Here is a 22,578-nt window from a genome sequence, read left to right as displayed (position 1 = left end):
ATGATTGAACTTGAAACAAATATCAGCCCATAGGCCACACTCAAAGACCAACAACCCCTCTCTCACTAAGAGACTTTATCTTGACAAATAATCAAACTAAACACTCCTGCTATAGGCTAGCTACCCTATCGAAGATAGGCGCCCTATTGACTATCAAGCTAATAGGATCGAATGAGTACCATCAAGAAAGAACCTACCAAGAAATGCATCCCACTCAGCAAGAAATGCAGCCCACATGTCAAAAGCACTTGCACCAAGAAAGGGAACAAAACTCTTGGCCTAATGAAATATTCAACAACCTATTGTGTAAAGCAAACCCTTGGTCCCCAAATAAGGCCTATTGATGCACAAAACCTAAACCAAGTGATTAGCCACTCATGCCCTACAATAAATGTATCAAATTGTTAGCTAACCCCCTACATAAATGGTAAGGGGTGTCCAACGAATATATCATTGAACAATCTAATGTGTCCATAAAAGAATAGGAAGATGATCAATCACAACATACATAACCCACACTAACCATCAGTGGCCAAAACAGGACATGTTAGCAAGAAATCCCCATGTAGCCCTGGGTTGATATCAACAAACACTTGTAAAAACCCCCTCAGACCATAGTTGAGAAAGATATCTTCAACAAAGGTATAATTAGCCAAGGAATCTACAAATTGATTCCACTAATAGGGAATCAACCAGTAAGTCACTGCCTCAAATATCTCAAGTATGTCTGAGGTTGCATGATGGTACATTTGCAAAATGGGATCCCTTACACTATAGGTCCCATTCAACTAGTTGATCACTAATAATTGCGAGTTTCCTTTCATCATTAATCAGTGAATACCGCCATGTTTGGTTAGATTTAGCCCCATAATCAAGGCATTGTATTCTGACATATTATTAATAAAGGCGATGCCTAAATACACTCCCATTTTCAAAACCACTCAATGATAGGGGTCTTTAATGACAACCCCTACACTTGCATATTTAGTAGGTCCTCTCAAGAAGCTCCATCAAAATATAATGTATAAACCAAGGCTTCATTGATATAACCCTCCATAATAATCAACCTACTCATACTTATGATAATCAAAGTCTAACCTAGAGAGAGGATGTAAAACAAGTACCATCTCTCCTTCCTCACTAAATTCAATGGAAATGCTAGTAAGAACCCGATAGCAATGGTGGCAATAGGCCCTCAAACTCACCCAAACACCTTTCCCACTCTCAGCCAGAGATTTCTAACTTAGTGATGAATATCCCAACTCTCGTATGTGCAAGAAATAGTGCTACTCAATGCATCTTTCTCAAGTGCACATGCATCTAAGATTTATTGCATATAGTTGTAGTGGGCACCATGTCGTGCTAGTACTCAATGATGGTGCAAAATGTACATCAAGCCAACCCATGGCATGGAAGTAATTGATAAAATCAGGAGATGACCCCCGAGTGCAATGTAATCAACAAGTGCAATGTGAAGTGCTCGTGATCCCACAATCCCCGTGATGTGCAAGAGTATAAGCAAGAAATTATACTTGTTCCAAGATGTTCAACAACTACCAGTAATCCCTAGCTCCAACCTATCCAAAAAACTCCAATCTTAATGAATGCTATCAAAATTCCACACTAAAAAATCCAAACCAAAAGACAAAAATAAATCCTCACAAAAAATCCAACTTCAAATCAACAAAATAAACAATCACAAAAACAACTAAGCTAACAAAAATCCAACCTATCTACAATTTTTCTAGGGGTTTTTAGTTTTCGCAAAAATGCTTGACAATGCCACAATGATTATTCTAAATATGGATTTCTAGATCCTCCCCAAAAATACAAAATCCTAAATATATTTGATGAGCCTCCAACCTATAAAATTATTGATGTATCTAAGTTTCACAATTAGAATTGTTGTAACAAAAATTTTCCTAGTTTGATCTCAATGATCTCTATTTGATGTAATAAAGAGATTTGGCTAGTATTATTATAACTGTGAATAATAATAAGGGTCTAAAATTATTTGTAATATTTTGTATTTTCATATTAGACTTATACTATAAATTTCAAAATCATGGGTTCAAGTTTTGAAAGTCTTAAGAGAGAGGCAAGAGTGCAGCATACAAAATGTTTGTCTAATTTTGTAAATGTTATCAATCCCAAGGTATTACGCCTTTCATGCTTATGCTTAGTACGGTTGAGAAATTTCTTCTCAAGAAAATCAAGCTAATTGAGTTTGACAACAAAGAAAAGAATGTTGAATCAAAAGCAAAAATTTGGATTGAGTCCATGGGGGACTACTTTATTGCAACATAAACTGCTTCTCCTAACCAAGCAATGATAGCTAAGCTAAAGCAAACAGGTGAAGCCTAGCTTTGATCGAAGAAATCATGTAAGGATTAAGGGATTTTCAAAGCAACCATCAGCTAGGAAAAACTCAAGAAAGTTGTATGTAGGTGATACCTTTCAGCAGCATGTCACGCTTTAAAGATTAATGAATTATTTAGTTTAAAGAAGTTTAGGCTGAGCTTAGAATCCTACATTCTAGATTTGTATTCCTTTTGAAATACTCCCCACCCATGGATATCTCCCAATGGATATTGAAGTTTTTCCATGAACTAAACCCTTCATTGGATACTCGCCTCAAATTAATGTACCCATCTAATTTGTAAGACACATTAATTCAAATTAGGCCCATTATCTACTAGGAGCTTCAAACTATACCTACCAAGAGTGGAAAATTTGGGGACATTGTTCTCCATACAAAGGATTGTGTGGTTATGTCAAAAGGATCCACGAACAACACCAGGTTAGTCAAATGAAGAAGGCTAAAACAAATGCAATTAGATACTTTATACCTATAGTTGGCAACAATGAAGTGCCAAGATGTAGTGAAGTGCCAAGATGTTTCCATTGCAACGAGCCTAGCCATGTCAGAAGGGAATGCCCAAAGCTAAGGCCAAACAATCTACCAAGGATAGTTTCGTGGCCAAAATCAAGTAGCTATGACCAAGAGAAAAGTTGTTGGAGTAACCTTCAAGTACATAGAAGAACGCAAAGATCTTACTTTGGAGGTGGACAGGGAAAGAGAAAATCTGCATGCTGCTCTAAACAAGATGGGTTCAAATCGTCAGTTCTTAGTGATCTAAACCCCCCCAAATAACCTACCAAGGTAAAAGTCTTTAAGATTTCGATTGACTATGGAAACACCCACTCATTTATCTCATTAAAGTGTGCAAAAGGATTAGGATAGATAATGCACCTGCAACAAAGTTCTTAGTGGAATTAGAAAATGGAAAAGAGGTAATGTCTACTCAACAAACTAGAAAAGTGGAATTAGTTAGGAGGCAACCTTTTCAACAAACTAGAAAAGTGGAATTAGTTAGGAGGCAACCTTTCCAACATGAAATTCAAAGTTATGAACCTAGGAGCTTATGAATGTTTGCCTAGGAATAGACCAATGACACTCATATTCATTGCAAGAAAGGTCAAATCACCTTCCAAGATCAAAAAGACGAGTTGGTAACCACTCAGGGAGAAGTCGAAGAACCTAGCATCCAATTTGCAAAATCTTATTGGATCATGAAGGGTCTAAGAAAGGGACTACCTCTCTACCTAATCAAACTTAATAAGATTTAGCAAGGGAAGAAAGCTGAAGAAAGAAGATCCTAGCTAAAGGAATATGTAGATGTGTTCCTAGAAGAGCTTACTGAACTTCCCTTATGAAGAGAAGTTGATTATGAAATCAAGCTAACACTGAGAGTTACTCCAATAGTAGTAAAGCAACTTTATCAGATGTCTATTCCAAAAGCCATTGAGCTAAAAGAGCAACTCAGGAAAATCTTGGATCAAGGATATATTAGGCCAAGTAATTCACCATGGGAAGCTCCAATTTTGTTCCAAAAGAAAAAGGATAAGACCCTCCATCTCTGCATCAACTATCATGGGCTAAACTAGGTGACAACCAAGAACAAGTATCCGATTCCAATGACGGATGAACTACTTGACCATCTTAAGGGGGAAAATATCTTCTCAAAAACTGATCTAAGATTAAGTTATTACTAGATAAGGATCAAAGAAGAAGACATTCCAAAAACTATCTTCAACATAAGGTACGGCCATTGTGAATTCATCGTGATGACTTTTGGATTAACCAATGCACCTACAACCATAAATAGGCTAATGCAATATATTTTTTGGCTCTATCTTGATGACTTTGTGCTTGTCTTGTTTGATGGGATCTTGACCTATTCAAAGAAGGATGAATATTATGAACTGCAACTCCGAGTCATCCTTACCTTCACACCATTTTCCATATTTAGACTTACGTGAGTGTTCTTTCCACATCCAATCTCATTTTATCACATATGCTTCAATATTAAAAGGTAATACTCAATCTTGGTATTTTCACTCAGTTTTCTTTGTGTTCTCTTCCATGCAATGACAAACATATGTTTATATACAACTTTTTTATCGGACCTCACGATATACATATACATCCTTCTTTAGAATTGGATTTTTTTAGTGCCCTATGGGGTCTGGGTTGGTTTCTTTTGCTTGTATATATTTTTCTCATTATTTTATTTCCTTTTTTCCATCCCAAAACAAATGGATATCAAGAATGGTTCTCCAAGTTTAGAGGATATTATCATTGGTGAGGAGTAACTTGTTTTGGAAGGACCCTTGTTTTAAGAAAGGTGTGAACCCAAAGCAAATCTAGAGGGTCAATAGGATCCGGAGTCCCAAGGTGATGTTACTATTAGAGAGAAGGTTATTGCTTGAAGAAGAGACCCTTGCAAAGAAGTTATCATCATTCTTCACAAAGCCAGGCATTCTTCAAGTGTTGATAATGCAAGGTAATGTTCAATACTTCCTTCAATATGAGAGAGGTCATTTTGGCCAGCTTGGGTTTCATCCGAGGTGAGTTCAAGGCATTCAAAGACCTTGTTTAGTTAGAGGAAGACATAGAAGGTTCAAATTAGTTTATACATTTTCCATATGAGGGAAAGAAGTATAATCTCAAGAGGATTATAAGGAAGTGACTCTAGCAGGTCCCAATGGATTATAAGAAGACTTTGGATTGTTGTCCATTCCACAAAAATAAATGTGAGTTCTATGAAATACTCTATGGTCTCTTGAGCTACCTGGCTTCACAAGAGGAGCCTATTGACCCTACAAGGCTTCAATAGATTGCTTCCTCTTGCAAGACCATCACAAACATCGAAGAGCCAGACATGGACATGGAAGAGATCCTGCCTATTGAGCAGGAGGAAAAAGTTCAAATGAGCCTGACATAGTAAATTTGAAACTAGTAATCTTGTGAAATAGGTCCAAGAAGACATACCAATGTCCACTGCATCCCTGACCCTTTCCAATGTCCCCACCATTCACATTCTCAGGAAGGAGTTCTTGATGTTCAATGATTTACATAAATTCACAGGGCTAAGGGAAGACTTTTGCATTGGAGTTATTGTAGAGTCTTGTGAGAGACATCGCCATTTTTGAAAGGAAAAAGAAGAGCCATGAAAAGGACCTTATTGATGATTCCCAAGAGGAATTTTATATATTAGACTATAGATTTTGTTCCTACAAATGATGCTCTAAAATTCTATCTCCAAAAGTCTCTTGAGTACTTTGAGAAACTTTCAACCAAAGAGGAGTTTTTGGAGACTCAAAGGTGAATTGGAATTGATCATATGGGTAGGGAGGTGGAGCGGCAAAAGCTCATCGTGGTGGACAAACGTCATCAAGGTTCTATCAATTTGTGGATGGATAGTAAGGTTGTAGAGGAAGAAAATCCTCAAAATATAAGTATTTTTTTCTCATTTCCCTTTTCTTTAATTGCTTGAATCTTCAATTAATAATCATATTCTCATATTTTTCCCAAATATTAGTATACAATGATGATGGTTTCCTTGCCCGTTCTAGTGGCACACAAACCAAGTTTGGGCAAGATTTTTCCCTTGCACACTACTTTTACAGGCTTGATCCAAATATTGTAAATATTTTCCATTCAAAGTATAGTGATGACCCATCTCTTTCAATGACCACTCTTAAGATATTGTCTAAATTTTTAACTATTCCCATATATATACCTCTAAATAAAGATAAAATTATACTTATTGAAAAGTATGCCACAATAAGGTCTTTTGGCTATGCTCCAAGATGTAAAGGCTCAAGTCGTGGATACTTCCTATGTTACAGTGCTTCTACCATGGCTACCAATCCCTTGAGAAACCCCCCTTTGCAAGGGTATAGGAGGCAAAGATACCTCTTGCAAAACAAAACAAAAGAAGGAAACTTTTCGATTGACCTCTATGCCATATGTATATAATATCCTTAAATGTATTTATAAAATGTTATCAAGAGTGAATGCTCTCCAAGAAAATGTGATGACAATCACATTATGTACAAACTTGTAATGATAATGAGAATATTGTTTCTAATTCAATCCTTTGTGGTTTTCCCATATTCCTGTGTAGTACTAATTACTTTAAAACTCCTAAGTTGTTTCTATAAAAATTGTTGAACATTTCACACAATGATTTTTGTTTTCTTAGTTCACCACCACAATGATTTCCCTCTCTCTCGGTCTTTGACTAGGCCATCTTCTCTTACGCTCTTCCATTCCAAATTCATTTCTCCTTCTTTATCTCTTCAATCCACTTGTGGACAATGGCTCCAAAGCAACGATGTAGAAAGACCATAGGAACCACTGCAACTGGTCAAGGAATGGCTCATTAGGAAAAAAATGAACTCACAAATGGGCCCTTAAAAATAATATAGTTTAAGATATGGGCCTTTTGGATTGTCCAATAGGAAGGCTAGATGTTGACATCCATGGAGGGTGAATCTTCTGGTGCACAGTTCGGATGCCGCAAGCGTGCGTAGTGAGCGTCAGAAGGTCCCCAAGAACAAAAGAACTGTACTTTTTGCACACAAATCAATGTAGAAAGCTTGCACGACATGAACAAGAGACCAATTGGGTGCAATCTCCCCCCATGCCTTGTGTGAGTGCTCCACAAAGCATGTATTTTATGTATTAATCATCTTTAAGCTCAAATAATAGCCCAAATTACAAAATAGCATGCTTTAGCTTTTGAGTTTGCTTTTGTGCCAAATAGAAATAAAGCTAATGGGCGGGCGCCCAAGAAGTCAGGCGTATCCAAATACAATGTCCAAATACAAATATCTAAATCGTGGGCCCATGCACATACAAAAATAATAAATAAATATCAAATGCCTTGATAAATAGGCGCGACAAAATATAGGCACCATGCCTAAGGTATGCGCCCATCAAAATATTGACAATAACTTTGAATACACGCTATCTTCCAATGCTTTCCACCGCCACTGCTGCTATCTCTACACATCAACTAAAGCATTCACAATTGTTAGTAAAATAATACAATTAAACCGACAAAAGTGAATACCTAGTAGTCTTCAGCTACATAAATAAATTAATTGGTTAGAAATCAATCCTAACCTTAATTTATCACAAGTGTGCACCCTAAACTCATAAACATTTATTAATTAAATATGTATTTTGTGAAATCACCCGCTATGGAATCACCCATGTACACATAAAATTAACAAAACGCCCAAAAAGGATAGGCGTCCCCATCGACTTCTCGCACAAAGAATCCACTTTGTGTATGAGCCCCGGTAATAAAAGTTTACGGAATCCACTGTAAAACCTCACAGAATCCACTATGTAATATGCCTCCTGGCATCATACCCCTAGGGTGAGATAGCAATTGTCCTCAATTGCTATTAGCTCAATGTGGAGCTAACAGAGTGGGGAAAGCGTTTAATTCTCTAGCGTGCATCCATTGGGCCTCTTCAACAGGATGGTTTTTAAACTTGACCAAATATCTAGAATATCTACGGCCAGTTCTAGTGGTCATAAAGTCAACATCTATAATAGCTTTAGGCTCAAGGATTTCAGTGTCATCATCTAACAAAGGTGGGTTTTCATAGACATGGTGTACAGGTGATTGGCCTCTAAAGGGTCGTAATAAACTAATGTGAAAGGTGTTGTTTTCCAATGTGGTGGTAGTTCTAGTTTAAATGCATTGTCATTGATTTTGTGTATGATCTTGAATGGTCCATAGAATCTAGGTGCTGATTTCACAACAAGGTGTTTATCTACACTTTATAATCTACGTTTTTCTATGCGTAACCAAATATAATCATCAACTTTAAAATTCATGGCTTGTCTTTTCTTATTGGCTTGTTTTGTATATGATTGCTGGGCTTTGGCAATCATATCTTTAACTTCATCAAAAATAGTAGCGTGCATGTTAGCAATATCATTAGCACTTTGAATTTTATTTGATAAAGATGCAACAGGTGTAGACAACCTATATCCATAAATAACTTCAAATGGTGCTTTCTTTGTAGCTGTGTGGTGTATTGTTATATGCAAACTGAAGTAAATGTAGATGTGTATCCCATGTGTGTGGTTTAGAAATAGTGTAAGCACGTAAAAGATCTAAAATAGTACTGCTAGTAGCTTCTGTTTGACCATTTGTTTCATGATGAAATACAGATGAAAAATCAATCTTTGTTCCTAAGTTAGCAAACAAAGTAATCCAAAAATTATTACAGAATCTAGAATCATGATAAGAAATAATAACTTTTGGTAAACCATGATTAGTAAACACAGTTTTCAAAAACAATTGAGCTGCTTGAGATGCAGTTAGAGTTTTCTTGCATGGAATGAAATATGCTTGTTTGCTAAACCTGTCTACAACAGTCCAAATCATATCATGGTTAGCTTTAGTGTTAGGTAAACCAGTAATAAAGTCCATAGAAATCTATTCCCATGGTTGTGATGGAATAGATAATGGCATTAGTAAACCATACTATTTACCATGGTGTCTTTTAACTCTTTGACAAACTAAACATTCTGAAACAAAGTTAGATACATCAGTGTCCATATGTGGGCAATAAAATCTTCAATCAATGTACGCAAAGTAGATATAATACCTCTATGACCTTGATATGGAGGACAATGAATCTCATGCAAAACAAAAGATCTAAATGGAACTGTAATACATAATCTCTTTTCATAAAACATGAATCCATTATTGTAAGACAGTGAATCAATAGGAATCCAATTATTTGCAACTAATTTATTCCAATTAGCTTGAAAAGTAAGATCCTGATGATAAGTATCTTTCATAGGGATAAGGGAATCAAATGATATGACATAAATATTATGAATTGTTGGTCTTCTACTTGAAGCGTCGGCTACAACATTCTCTTTTCCTGGTTGATATTGTATAAGGGGATGAAAACTTTGAATGAAAGCTGCCCATTTGATATGTCGATCAGATATTTGGGGTTGACTAAGGAGATGTCTAATGCTTTGTTGGTCAGTCTTGATCATAAATTCAGATCCCATTAAATAATGTTTCCATTGACGTAAGGCTTGTACTACAGCTAGCAATTCTTTATCATATGTAGAATATTTAAGTTCGGATGGTTTCAGTTTACAGCTAGAGTAGGCTATGGGATGATTATCTTGCATAAGGACGGCTCCTATTCCAGATCCACTAGCATCAGTAACTACTTAAAAAAATGGTCTATTGAAATCAAGTAGTTGTAATACAGGAGCATGGGTTAATGCATGTTTCAATAAATCAAAAGATTTTTGTTGATTGTCAGTCCAGCTATAAACAATACCTTTCTTTAAAAGTTTAGTCAAAGGCAAGGCAAGTAATGAAAAAATTCGCACAAACTTTCTGTAAAAACTAGCAAGACCTAGAAAAGAACGTAACTCACGCACATTTTTGGGTATGGGCCAATTTAAAATTGCTTCTATCTTTTTAGGGTCAACCTTAATACCTTCTAATGAAACAATGTGTCCTAGATATTCAATTTCTGTTTGGAAGAATTCACTCTTTTCTGGATTAGCATACAATTGATTATCTTTTAACAACTTGAAAACTAAAGATAGATGTTCATAATGCTCATTCTCATTTTTACTGAATACCAATATATCATCAAAGAATACTATAACACAATGCTGATATTTCAGAAATATGAGATTCATCATTCGACTAAATGTAGCAGGTGCATTAGTTAAACCAAAAGACATCACTAGAAATTCATAGTGTCCAAATTGTGTTCTAAATGCAGTTTTGAATATATCAGATTTATCCAATCTCACTTGATGATAACCAGATTTAAGATCTATCTTACTGAATATGGCAGAACCTTGTAGTTTATCCATAAGATCATCTACCCTAGGAATTGGATATCTATTCTTAATAGTAATTTTATTCAGGGCACAATAATCAATGCACATGCGATAAGTATTATTATTCTTCTTTACCAGTAAAACAGGTGCGCCAAATGGAGAACTACTAGGTCTAATTAATCCTCTATTAAGCAATTCCTCTATTTGATTTTGAAATTTTTTTTGTTCAATTTGGTTATGTCTATATGGTGCTTTACATGGTGGTTGTGTACCAGGAATTAAATATATTTTGTGATCTTCAGGACGTGAAGGTGGTAGTCCAGGTGGTAAATCATCAGCAAAACAATCTTTAAATTGAGCAAGAAATTGTGTATGCCTAGGATGCATATGTTTTTCTTTAGCTTGAAGTTCAATCACCCAAATTAAATAAGATTTGCTACTTTTACGTAATGCACGTTTAGCTTGAGTATGAGTAAGTAGTGGAAAATTATTAGAAGCGTGCATACCATGCAATGTAATTTGTTTTTCTTGAAAATAAATTTTAATTGAATGCGTGGAATAATCTATGTCAGGATTATACTGATGACGCCAAGGCATACCTAAGATAATATCACTAGACTGCAAAGGTACAACTAGGAAATTCCTTCGTTCAATGTATTCACCAATTTTAATTTCTAAGTTATGCACCTCTTGTGTTCCATTATATCTCGTGCCTAGGAATGCTGCTTTAATGTGATAATGTGTAGAAACAGTTTGTAAATTCAATTCTTTCACTAACTTTGCAGAAATAAAATCATGTGTGTTACCATCATCATGCAAAATAATCTTTTCTTTACCATGCACTAAACATTTCATTGTCAACAAAGAATGTGGAGTTGGCATACCTGGCAAAGTATCCGAAGTAGTACCAATGTCGTCATCATCTTCCGTAAAGTTAGGCATTTCCTCACGTTCTTCATCTTCCATTGCTCCAAGATAATTGATATGGATAGGTGGCTTTTTCGATTGGCAATTGGCTGCTAGATGTCTAGGTTGATGGCATTTGTAACAAACTATTGGTTTGGCTTTAGATACATTGTTGGTAATTGCAGGAAGTCTAGGAATATTGGGATTTGGCTGTGAGGATGGCTTAGGGTTTGGATTGGTGTTTGATGGCAAAGCAGGTGGTCGTGTCCAAGACTTACGGAATGAAGATGGAAGAAAACGACTTTGATTAAATCTTCTAAAATTTGAATTGAATTGTTTGGAACCATAGTTACCATTAGCTTGAAATTGTTGTGGACGCTTGTCTCTTCCTCGAATCTTGTCTTCAGTGTCATGAGCCAAGGAAACTGCATCTTCAAGGGTTGTAGGCTTGAACATATTGACTTCAGCATAGTAATGTCCAAGTAGGCCAGACATAAACTTGCGTTTGTGAGTCGCTTCAGGTACATCTTCGAGCATGCGTAGTTGCAGTAGAGCATTCCAAAAACGTTTAGTGTATTGGGAAATGGGTTCGCGTTCTATTTGCTGTAGAAGATCCCATTGCTTAATGGCTTTTTCATGGAACTGTGGAGGAAGGAAATTTTGCAAAAACTTCTTTTGGAAACTCTCCTAGGTAGTGGGACAATCAATGCTCTTGCGAACCACAGTCCACCATAGAGATGCTTGATCGACTAAATGGTTAGTGACACATTTAATTTTGTCTTTCTCAGCATATGTCTCTTCATGAAAGTAATCATCAAACTGATTGATAAATGCAAGTACAGTCTTTCCATCTCGAGATCCATTGAAAGTACAAAATTTGAAGTTTCTTTTACTTATCTTTGTTTCTTTGCGGATGGATTGAGCTTCAAGAGTCACATCAATGGTATGTCGAATAAGATCTTCGGGTTGCGGTCCATATTTGTCGGTGGTAGATCGTTGCAAATTGGCCAATTGAACTTGCAAAGCTTGTCGGGCTCTTCGTTCTTCATTAAGCTACATCATAATCAAATCCAATTTTTGTTCCATCGTTGGTTCGAGTAAGTCACCTTCAGCCATTAAATCATCCATATTTTGTTTCGTCATCCTATAAAATTCAAAAGACCTCACACTCTTGAAATCCGATTAGCGAGATGAGCGTAGCTCAAAGTCGGGTATACAAGGCTTATAAATTTTTGTTTGGCTTTTATGATCTTTCTCTTTTGTAGTTGCGATTTTTGTTGTCTTTGTAGAAATAATGTATAATCTTTGTATGACTTGTGTATGACCTTCTGTGTTTGCTGAAACTGGTTCAACAAGTCTCCAAATAGGAACAGGGTCTTCCAGAGAGCAATAAACGAACTCTGTGATTTTGCGTAGGAACAGTCTTTATGGGAATAGTTGGATAAGTCTGTGGTGACTTGATTAACCTTTGTGACTTGCAGAAGTAAATTAACTTGGTGACTTGGAGGACTAAAGAACTTAAGTAACTAAGCGTGGATTTCGTGGACAGGAGGACGTCGTGAACAGATTTGCCGCCGTCCAGATTATATTCTTGACGCTCGTCGTCGAATTTTGTGATTGAAGCTTTTTAAGCTTCTTATAAAGCTTATCACTTAAGCTTTGACTTAAAGCTTTTGAAAGTTGTGGGCTATGGAAGCTTATTGTTCTCCGTTTAAAAAAATGTCTTGAAGAAGGAGATGTACAAGTGGTCCTCTGCCTCCTCAGGCCGGTCCCTCGCGAGATCAGAGGCTGCAGATAGGGGTTCTTGACCGCCAAGAAGTCACCGGTATCGACTCTTCGCGATGAAACTGATTGTAGAGCTCAGTCGTTCTAGGAGCTCCAACTTCACGCAAGATGGTAAGCAATTGGAAGCTCTCGATCTCAGCTTCACTCTAATACCACTGGTGCACAGATCGGATGCTGTAAGCGCGCATAGTGAGCGTCAGAAGGTCCCCAAGAACAAAATTACTCTACTTTTTGCACACAAATCAATGTAGAAAGCTTGCACGACATGAACAAGAGACCAATTGGGTGCAATCTCCTTCCATGCCTTGTGTGAGTGCTCCACAAAGCATGTATTTTATGTATTAATCATCTTCAAGCTCAAATAATAGCCCAAATTACAAAATAGCATGCTTTAGATTTTGAGTTTGCTTTTGTGCCAAATAGAAATAAAGCTAATAGACGGGCGCCCAAGAAGTCAGGCGTACCCAAATACAATGTCTAAATACAAATATCTAAATCGTGCGCCCATGTGCATACAAAAATAATAAATAAATATCAAATGCCTTGATAAATAGGCGCAACAAAATATAGGTGCCATGCCTAAGGTATGCGCCCATCAAAATATTGACGATAACTTTGAATACACACTATCCTCCAATGCTTTCCATCGCCACTGTTGCTATCTCTACACATCAACTAGAGCATTCACAATCATTAGTAAAATAATACAATTAAACCGACAAAAGTGAATACCTAGCAGTCTTCAACTACATAAATAAATTAATTGGTTAGAAATCAATCTTAACCTTAATTTATCAAAAGTGCACACTCTAAACTCATAAATGTTTATTAATTAAATATGTATTTTGCAGAATCACCTGCTATGGAATCACCCATGTACACATAAAATTAACAAAACGCCCGAAAAGGATAGGTGTCCCCATCGACTTCTCGCACAAAGAATCCATTTTGTGTATGAGCCCTGGTAATAAAAGTTTACGGAATCCACCATAAAACCTCACAGAATCCACCGTGTAATATGCCTCCTGGCATCATCTTCTCTCTCCAAATCTTGGGTTTTCTATTAAAAAAAGGGGTAGTGGGGGATTAAAAAAAGAGAGAATGAATAGTACACAAAATTTGAGTTTCTCTCACCTCATATTTTCCCCCTTTTTTTGGGGAATTTTCAATTTTGGGTTTTTTCCCTCTCACAAAAACAGTTTGACCCAAAAGTTAAGCAACAGACCACTTTCCCTCTCTTCTCTATACTTGTGAATTTTTGTCTCCATTGAAGCTCCCTGCTAAGAGTAATTAGGGTTTTGAGCGTTCTGCTTACCTCTGCACTTTCTTCTCCATGTAGCTCCAGATTTTGGGCAAAACAAAGGTGCCCATCTCTCTTTGCATTTTCTCTTGTTTGCTATTTTTTCAATAGGGTTTGATGTCGTTTCTTACTGTTGTTGTTGTTTTATTGCAGAGGTTGTTTGGGGCAGGAGACAGAGGTGCTCATCTCTCTCTCCTTTCTTTCCCCCCTCTCTATGTGTTGTTTCTTTTTTATATTGTGTTTTCAATAGAATTTGATGTTGGTTCTAATTGTTGTTTTCTTGCAAAGTTTATTTGGAGCAAGAGGCAAAGGTGTTAATCTCTCTCTCTGCTTGGTTTTTTTTATAAAATGATATCTTTTCAATACAACACAATGTTAGTTCTAACCCTTGTTGTTGTTTTGTTGCAGAGATCATTGTAGGTGACATTGCATAAGTTCTTATCTCTCTCTCTCCCTCTCTCTTTCTCTGTCTATGTTTCCTCGTTTCTACTATTTTTTCAGTATACCTTCATGTAAATACTAACTCTTGCAAAATTGTCTTTTGCAGAGATCAATTTGGGCAAGATTGGATAGGTGCTCATTTCTTTCTCTCTCCTGTGTACTCACACAAACTCTCTCTTTCTTCCTCTTTGCATTATCCCTTTTCTACTATCTTTACAATAGATTTTGATGCTAGTTCTAACTTAAGGATCAATTGTTGTTGCAGCACTTAACACAAGGTAGAGCAGAGATTTTGTAGCTCAATTTACAAGTAAATCTACCATATTTTGTGGTGTCAAAATTTATTCATTTAATTAGTGACTTTTATATTTGATGGGATTGATGTTTTCTTATGTCCATCATTTGCAATGGGTTTTGATTAGCAATGATTCAATCTTATCTTCAGCAAATCAACTTATAGGTAAATTGGCCATGTTTTGTATTCCTTCTATTCATACAGTTATCTAGATATTTTTTGCTAAAAGGGATTCATGCAAGTATTTTTGTTAAAAGGGATTCATGCATGTGTTATTTTGTACATGCAGGTATTGTACAAGGTTTAGGTGAAGCATATAATTCTCCATCAACTATTTTGATGTGGTGAGTGATTCCTGTCAAGATTGTGGGAGAGAAGGAAGGAGTCTCACTTGTAGCTTTCTTGCTTGCACAATGGGGGAATACACACAAGGGTGGAGGCTGAAAACAGTTTTCCTCTTCTTAGTTGTGTAAGCCAAAAGAACTCAAGTACAAAGAAATAGAAGAACCCTAGATATGGGTCTCAAACCAAACTCAACTAACTAAGGTGGCATACTAACTGAGCCACGAACTAGAGTAGATAAGGATAGCTATCATGTAGCTATTATTCATGGGCGGTGTACCAACCGCGTCTGTAACTGACAAGTCGGTGACATAAATACACAACGGTCACCCTGGCGTATCACGAGTGGAGCTCGATATCTCAACACTCCCCCTCGAGCTCAATCCCAATTCCTGCACACCAAGCAGGTCTTTGAACTTGCGCAGCTTCTCTGCGCCCAATGCCTTCGTGAATATGTCAGCTACCTGATCCTCTGTGCTGACATAAACTAGATCAATAAGACCTAGTAAAACCTTCTCTCGCACATAGTGATAATGCACCTCAATGTGCTTTGTTCTAGCAAGATAGACTGGGTTATTTGCCAAGTGTATACTACTCATGTTGTCACAATAAATGACAACTGGCCCATCTGTAGACTGATGCATATCATAAAGTAGCTTATGCAACCAAGCTACCTCACATGCAGCCATTGCTGCACCCCTGTACTCAGCCTCTGTGCTCGACAAGGCAACTGTAGGCTGTTTCTTGCTGCTCCAAGTGACTGCAGCACTCCCAAAAGAGAACACATATCCACTGGTAGATTGTCTATCAGAAATACTACCAGCCCAATCAGCATCAGTGTATCCATGCAACTGTATCTGAACCCCAGTCTCATAAAATAGTCCATACTGCAATGTGGACTTCACATACCTGAGTATGCGTCTAGCCACATCCAAATGTGGTTTCCTTGGAGCCTGCATAAACTGACTTACCAATCCAACAGCATAGCTCAAATCTGGCCTGGTAATAGTCATATAAATCAAACTTCCTACTATGCGTCTGTACATAGTAGGGTCTTCTAGAAGCTCACCTGCATCTGTGCTCAGCTTCAAATTTTGCTCCAAAGGAACTGAAATAGGCTTACAGCCTGTCATCCCATATTTGGACAGCATGTCCAATCCATACTGCCTCTGTAAGAGCTGTATCCCACTTGGTGATCTAATCACCTCAATGCCCAAGAAATAAGCAGCTCTCCCAAATCCTTCATCTCAAACTTCTGCTTCAATAGCATTTTCACATGAAGGATATCTTCATCACTGTCACCTGTCATAATCAAATCATCAACATAAATGACAAGTAGCATAATACATTTCTCTGTTTTTCTCACATAAAGTGAGAAATCTGCCTTGGAAATCTGAAAGCCAATAGTGACAAGATACTGTCCTATCTTGTCAGACCATGCTCTAGGTGCTTGCTTCAAGCCATACAAGGCTTTCTTCAACCTGCAAACAAACTCAGGATGAACAGCATGCACATAACCTGGTGGCTGCTCCATATAGACCTCTTCTTGCAAATCACCATGCAAGAAGGCATTCTTTACATCCATCTGATGTAAAGACCATCCCTTTGATGCAGCCATAGCAATGATTGCTCTTACGGTTGCCATCCTTGCAACCAGACTGAATGTTTCTTCATAGTCAATGCCATATGTTTGTGCATACCCCTTGACTACTAATCTTGCCTTGTATCTGTTCACAGAACCATCTGCATTGTGCTTCACCTTATAAACCCACTTACAACCAATTGCATTTTTACCTTTAGGCAAAGGAACCAATTCCCATGTAGCATTTGCTTCCAAGGCATCCATTTCTTCATCCATGGCTTTCTCCCATTTTTCTTTTCCCATGGCTTGCTCAAAAGAAGTGGGTTCTGGTTCCTGTATCACTTTGACCATATATGCATAGTGAATGGCTGTAAATCCATCATATTTCAGCCTATCCACAGGATACCTAGCTCTCGTAGACCTGCGCAAAGTAGGTTCACTCCCAGGTGCTCTCAAAACATCCCTGGTCTTCCTTACTCCAGGTGTAACAATAGAGGGAATACCCAACTCATCATCAATGCTCTGCTCTGAGCCACTGGATTCACCATCCACATAAGAGTGACCTGCATTCACATCAAACATGGGCTAATCAACCTTCTCTTTTCCTTTTCGTGATACCTGCATACCACTATCTGCATTGCTTTGAGAAGATTCTCCTGATCTCAATCTGCCTGTCCATGGCGAAGAATGTGAACCACTGCTAGAGGACGCTCCAAGTCCACTAATATTTTGTGACTGCTGCTGTGAATTCTGTGCAGCATTACCATTTTGTGCATCTACATCATCAATCACATTTACTGGTTTATACCAGCTACTCATCTCATCAAAAACAACATCTCTGCTCACTGTAAACTTAGGAGTAGAAGGGTTATAGCATCTATACCATTTTTGCTACAGAGAGTAACCAATAAAGATGCACTTCTCAGCTTTTGGATCCAACTTGGATCTCAGCTCATCTGGCACATGTACATAGGCAATGCAACCAAAAATTTTCAAATGAGAAATATCTGGTTTCCTACCAGTATACCTCTCCTCTGGAGTCATTCCATGTATTGCTGCAGTGGGAGTCCTGTTCATTATGTAGACTGCTGTAGCAACTGCTTCAGCCCAATAAAAATCTGGCAATTCTTTTTCATTGAGCATGGCACGAGATACCTCTCCAATATGCCTGTTTTTCCTTTCTGCAATTCCATTTTGTTGTGGGGTATAACTGCATGAATATTGCTGCTTTATGCCATGCTCCTGCAAGAACTTTGCAAACTCATTTGAGAGGTACTCTCCCCCTCCATCTGACCTTAGGCATTTTATTTGCAGACCTGTTTCTTTTTCAGCCATAGCTTTAAGGGTTTTGAAATGCCCAAAAACTTCACTTTTCTTTTTCATAAAATACACCCAAACTTTTCTGCTATAGTCATCAATAAAAGTGACAAAATAATGACAGCCTCCAAGAGATGCAGCTTTAGTAGTCCACACATCAGAGTGGATTAATTCCAATGGCTTTTCACTCTCTTGAACATGTCTAGGAAATGGTTTCCTTGCCTGTTTTCCAAACTGACAGGCTTCACATACCTTATGCATTTCTGCAACCTTGAATTTTGGCAATCCTGCAACAATATTTTGGGCCTGCATTGATTTAAGTCGCTGTACATTAACATGACCAATGCGTTTATGCCAGATATCAATATCTGCAACTACACCGGTCCATGTGCAAACATTGCTGCACTCAATTCAGACATGTCTGCATCCAATGTAAACATTCTGCCCTTCTTTTTTCCTTTTGCTATCAAGCAACCTTTATTTTTCATATCCTGAACAAAGCATCCATGAGGATTAAATCTGACCTGCAAGCCCTGCTCAACCATTTGACCGACAGAAACTAGATTCTTAGTGATATTCGGGACATGAAATACATTGGACAGGTATTTCTTTTTCCCATCCTGCATAGACAATGGAATTTTTCCAATCTGCACAATAGGATGTGCAGTATCATCACCAGTCTCCACAAATCTTGGTTTTTTCATTTTCCTTGCATCCTCCATCCATTCTGCATGACCTGTCATGTGGTTTGATGCACCTGAGTCAACATACCATACATCATTGCTTTCTTCTACACTTGTCACAGAATTGTTCATGTGCTGCACCATGAACAAATGTTCATTTCTGTCATCACCCTGTCTGTTAGAAGATGCATAATTCCCTTGTTGCAGTTTTCCATTCATGATGTCATTCTGCTTTTTATAGCAGTCTTTAGCCATATGACCCATTTTACCACAGTAGTAGCATTCAATATTACTGTTTGCATTTTGACCTCTTTGCCATCCACCACGACCTCTTTGGCTCCCCCTGCCTCTAGAGTTACCACGTCCTCCTCCATAGGACTGGTTTTCTTGAGTTTGCTGCATATTCTGATTTCTATCACGGCCTCCAAATCGACCTCCTCTACCTCTGCCTCTACCTCTTCCAGCATTTGAGTAGAAGACAGCTTCTTTTGAAGTTCCTCCTGAAGAAGATGCACCACCATTTCTCTGTTCCTCAGAAATTAGAAGAGCAATCAACTCCTCAAAATCAGGAAATCTTTCACGAACTGAAATGGATGTCCGAAACTGTGCATAATCCTTTCCTAGACCATTCAAGGTCACAGAAACTAAATCATCATCTTCCATTGGTGACCCAATGGAAGCAAGTGCATCTGCAATCTTCTTCACCTTCATGTGGTAGTCGTTGATGCTCATATTTTCTCTTTGCACATTGTGCAACTCTTGCTTGAGCTGTATTTTCTTGGCTTGCGTATTTGTGCTATACATCTTTGACAGAGTATCCCATGCCTCCTTTGGCGTACTTGCATCCTGAATATGCACAATCATAGAGTCTGAAATGCTGATTGACAGCCAGTACATAACTTTCCTGGCTCTCTCATGCCATGCTTTGAATGCCTGCATTTGCTGTTGATTGGGAACATCAGGAAGAACTGGTTCTTCTTCATTTCCTGCAACAAATTCCCAATATCCTTTTCCCATAAGGAAATTCGTCATTCTAAACTTCCATGCTTGGAAGTTGTTCTTGTCAAGCTTTTCAGTTACAATCTGTGAAAGAGAGTCAGACGCCATTACAGAACACTGCAGAAAATTCTGTCACTACAAAAACTCAGCTTCACCCTCACAAGGGCAAATCTGCAAAACTGGCGAAAGTGGTATTTGACCACACAGTCACTTCCTAGTGACGATTTTGCATAAACAGAAACCAAGGATAATTCTGAAACTCCCAATGTCTCTACGCACAAGCATACGATGCAATTTCTACAGTAACTTTTCACCGACCTGGAGAACAGTGGCTGCACAGCATAAAACTGAGCCTTTTCCTGAGTGCATGCAGAAAACTTCCGTCTGCAAAACAGGCCCCGAAATGGCCTCAAATTAAAAAAACAAGGTCGCCGAGGCCTAAAGCCCTATCCCGCAGCATATACTGCCCTCTTGCTTCACCGCGAAGGGCGTCTCAACCTGAGACAATGCACTCTTGCAATTTCCAGCTGTGCTACCTGCAGAGATCTACTCCCAAAACAGAAAATGAAAGCAACACTGCTCCTCTTACCAGACCACCGCGAGCTTGGCTTGCTTTCTTGAGCTCCTTACCACGAACAAGGCTCTGATACCATGTCAAGATTGTGGGAGAGAAGGAAGGAGTCTCACTTGTAGCTTTCTTGCTTGCACAATGGGGGAATACACACAAGGGTGGAGGCTGAAAACAGTTTTCCTCTTCTTAGTTGTGTAAGCCAAAAGAACTCAAGTACAAAGAAATAGAAGAACCCTAGATATGGGTCTCAAACCAAACTCAACTAACTAAGGTGGCATACTAACTGAGCCACGAACTAGAGTAGATAAGGATAGCTATCATGTAGCTATTATTCATGGGCGGTGTACCAACCGCGTGTGTAACTGACAAGTCGGTGACATAAATACACAACGGTCACCCTGGCGTATCACGAGTGGAGCTCGATATCTCAACAATTCCTTTGTGTTGGATGATATGGATCTGCTGGAAGTCGATGGTTCAAAAATCCTCTGCTTTATTGGTCCTATGTGTCCATTTGGATCTCCATGCCAATTGGCAATGATCCATGAAACTCTTGTATCATATCATCCATATAACACACAATGTGCTGAGTCTTAGAATATCTCAGGTGTCAACCCAATGTGCATATTAAGATTTGCATGCCATGTGGCTGCTATCCTTGTAACAACTACTCTATAATACCCACATTTCATACAATGTATTGAGTCAAATCAGACTCCTCTTCATTATAATAAAATTTATTTTGGTAAAATTCTCTGAGTATTCTTGTGCTATTCTTTTCATTATATTTCATGTAAATGGTATGATTAAAGTGATGTCTTGAAATTAAATCTATACTTTGTGTTGATGTATATATCCATATGCGTTTCAATATCGATGTTTATGTCTGTTTACAAAAGTGTAAACATCTCTTAATGCCATGTTGATTTGTATGGCATATTGGTGATTACTGGACAGACTTAAAATGCTTATTATTTAGGGGTTAATACATACTTCTTTACATATAATGCATAGGTTATAATGCCTGAGAGAAGAACAAGCATTCTCTCGATAGAAATACGTAACAAAAAATATGAAGAAGGGAATTGGATCACTGATACGTATCATTGCTCGTCTTGTGTACATATGTGTCCAAGTATGAAGGGAGCTTTCAGGGTGAAAGCATATGCAATTGCAGATGTATCAAAGCACTGGAAGGGTAAAATTTTAGCTCTCAGACAAAGGAATCTTGATTCTCACCTTGTAGCAGAGGGGTTTGTACAGCATGTATTCATTTGTGAGGGCCGCGAGCCCGAAGTGTTGCAAATGGAGGATGATTGGCCCTTGAGTATAATGTGCCAGGAAATTACAATGTTAATGCAGAATCCACCTGTTAGCTTCTATTTTAAACTAGATGGTAGGAAAATTTGAAGCCAAGCTGAGGATACTGTTACCAGCGGAAAGTGTGTGGCTCCACATATTTTAGAAATTGTAGAGTCTCCCTAAAAATCCCAACACCACAAGTTGTAATATTCAGCACTTGTAAATTTTTGGATTTTTTTGGCCAATAGAATATTGTCGCTTACAAACTTGCAATATTTAAAAATTATGATATTTATGCAAAATCATACACTTGTTATACACTTTCCACATCAACACATTTACATATGCATGTAGACTTTACAAAGAGTAAAGCCATAACTAAATATCATATGCAAACAACCCTTAATTGTTTAAAACTTAAAGTTTTTAAGATAGAACTAGTTTAGTTCTTGTTTCATTGTTTCATTTTACACTTTCTCTCTTCATCTCTTTATATCCACCACATCCCTCCTACCTGCTACGATGGATGCTCGTGCACACTTTGATGAGTGGATCCACGAGACTATCTTTGCCAACCAGGGTGACGAGATATTCCAAGTTTTCTCTAAGAACTTCAACCTTAAAAGCATGCTCTCATCGTTGGATCCCCCCCTTCAGGTTTTGGAAGACTTTGTGAGCACCATTGCTACATGCACATACTCCATCGAGGGATCCGACATGACTTGGGTGCCTCTGGAATAGCTCATGGTATTTCAGGCAGGGAAGAATCACCAAAAAGTGGTGAATAGGTGTCTGGCCCATGTGGATCCTTCGCATAGAGTATGCACTGTTCCCATGGGAAGTGCACTAGGTACATC

Source organism: Lygodium microphyllum, chromosome 11 (genome assembly GCF_053477565.2).
Source record: "Lygodium microphyllum isolate KBCC chromosome 11, Lygodium_microphyllum_v1.1.10, whole genome shotgun sequence".
In the NCBI taxonomy this organism is placed as follows: Eukaryota; Viridiplantae; Streptophyta; class Polypodiopsida; order Schizaeales; family Lygodiaceae; genus Lygodium; species Lygodium microphyllum.
The sequence above is the reverse complement of the archived record's forward strand: the minus strand, read 5'-3'. Positions refer to the sequence as shown.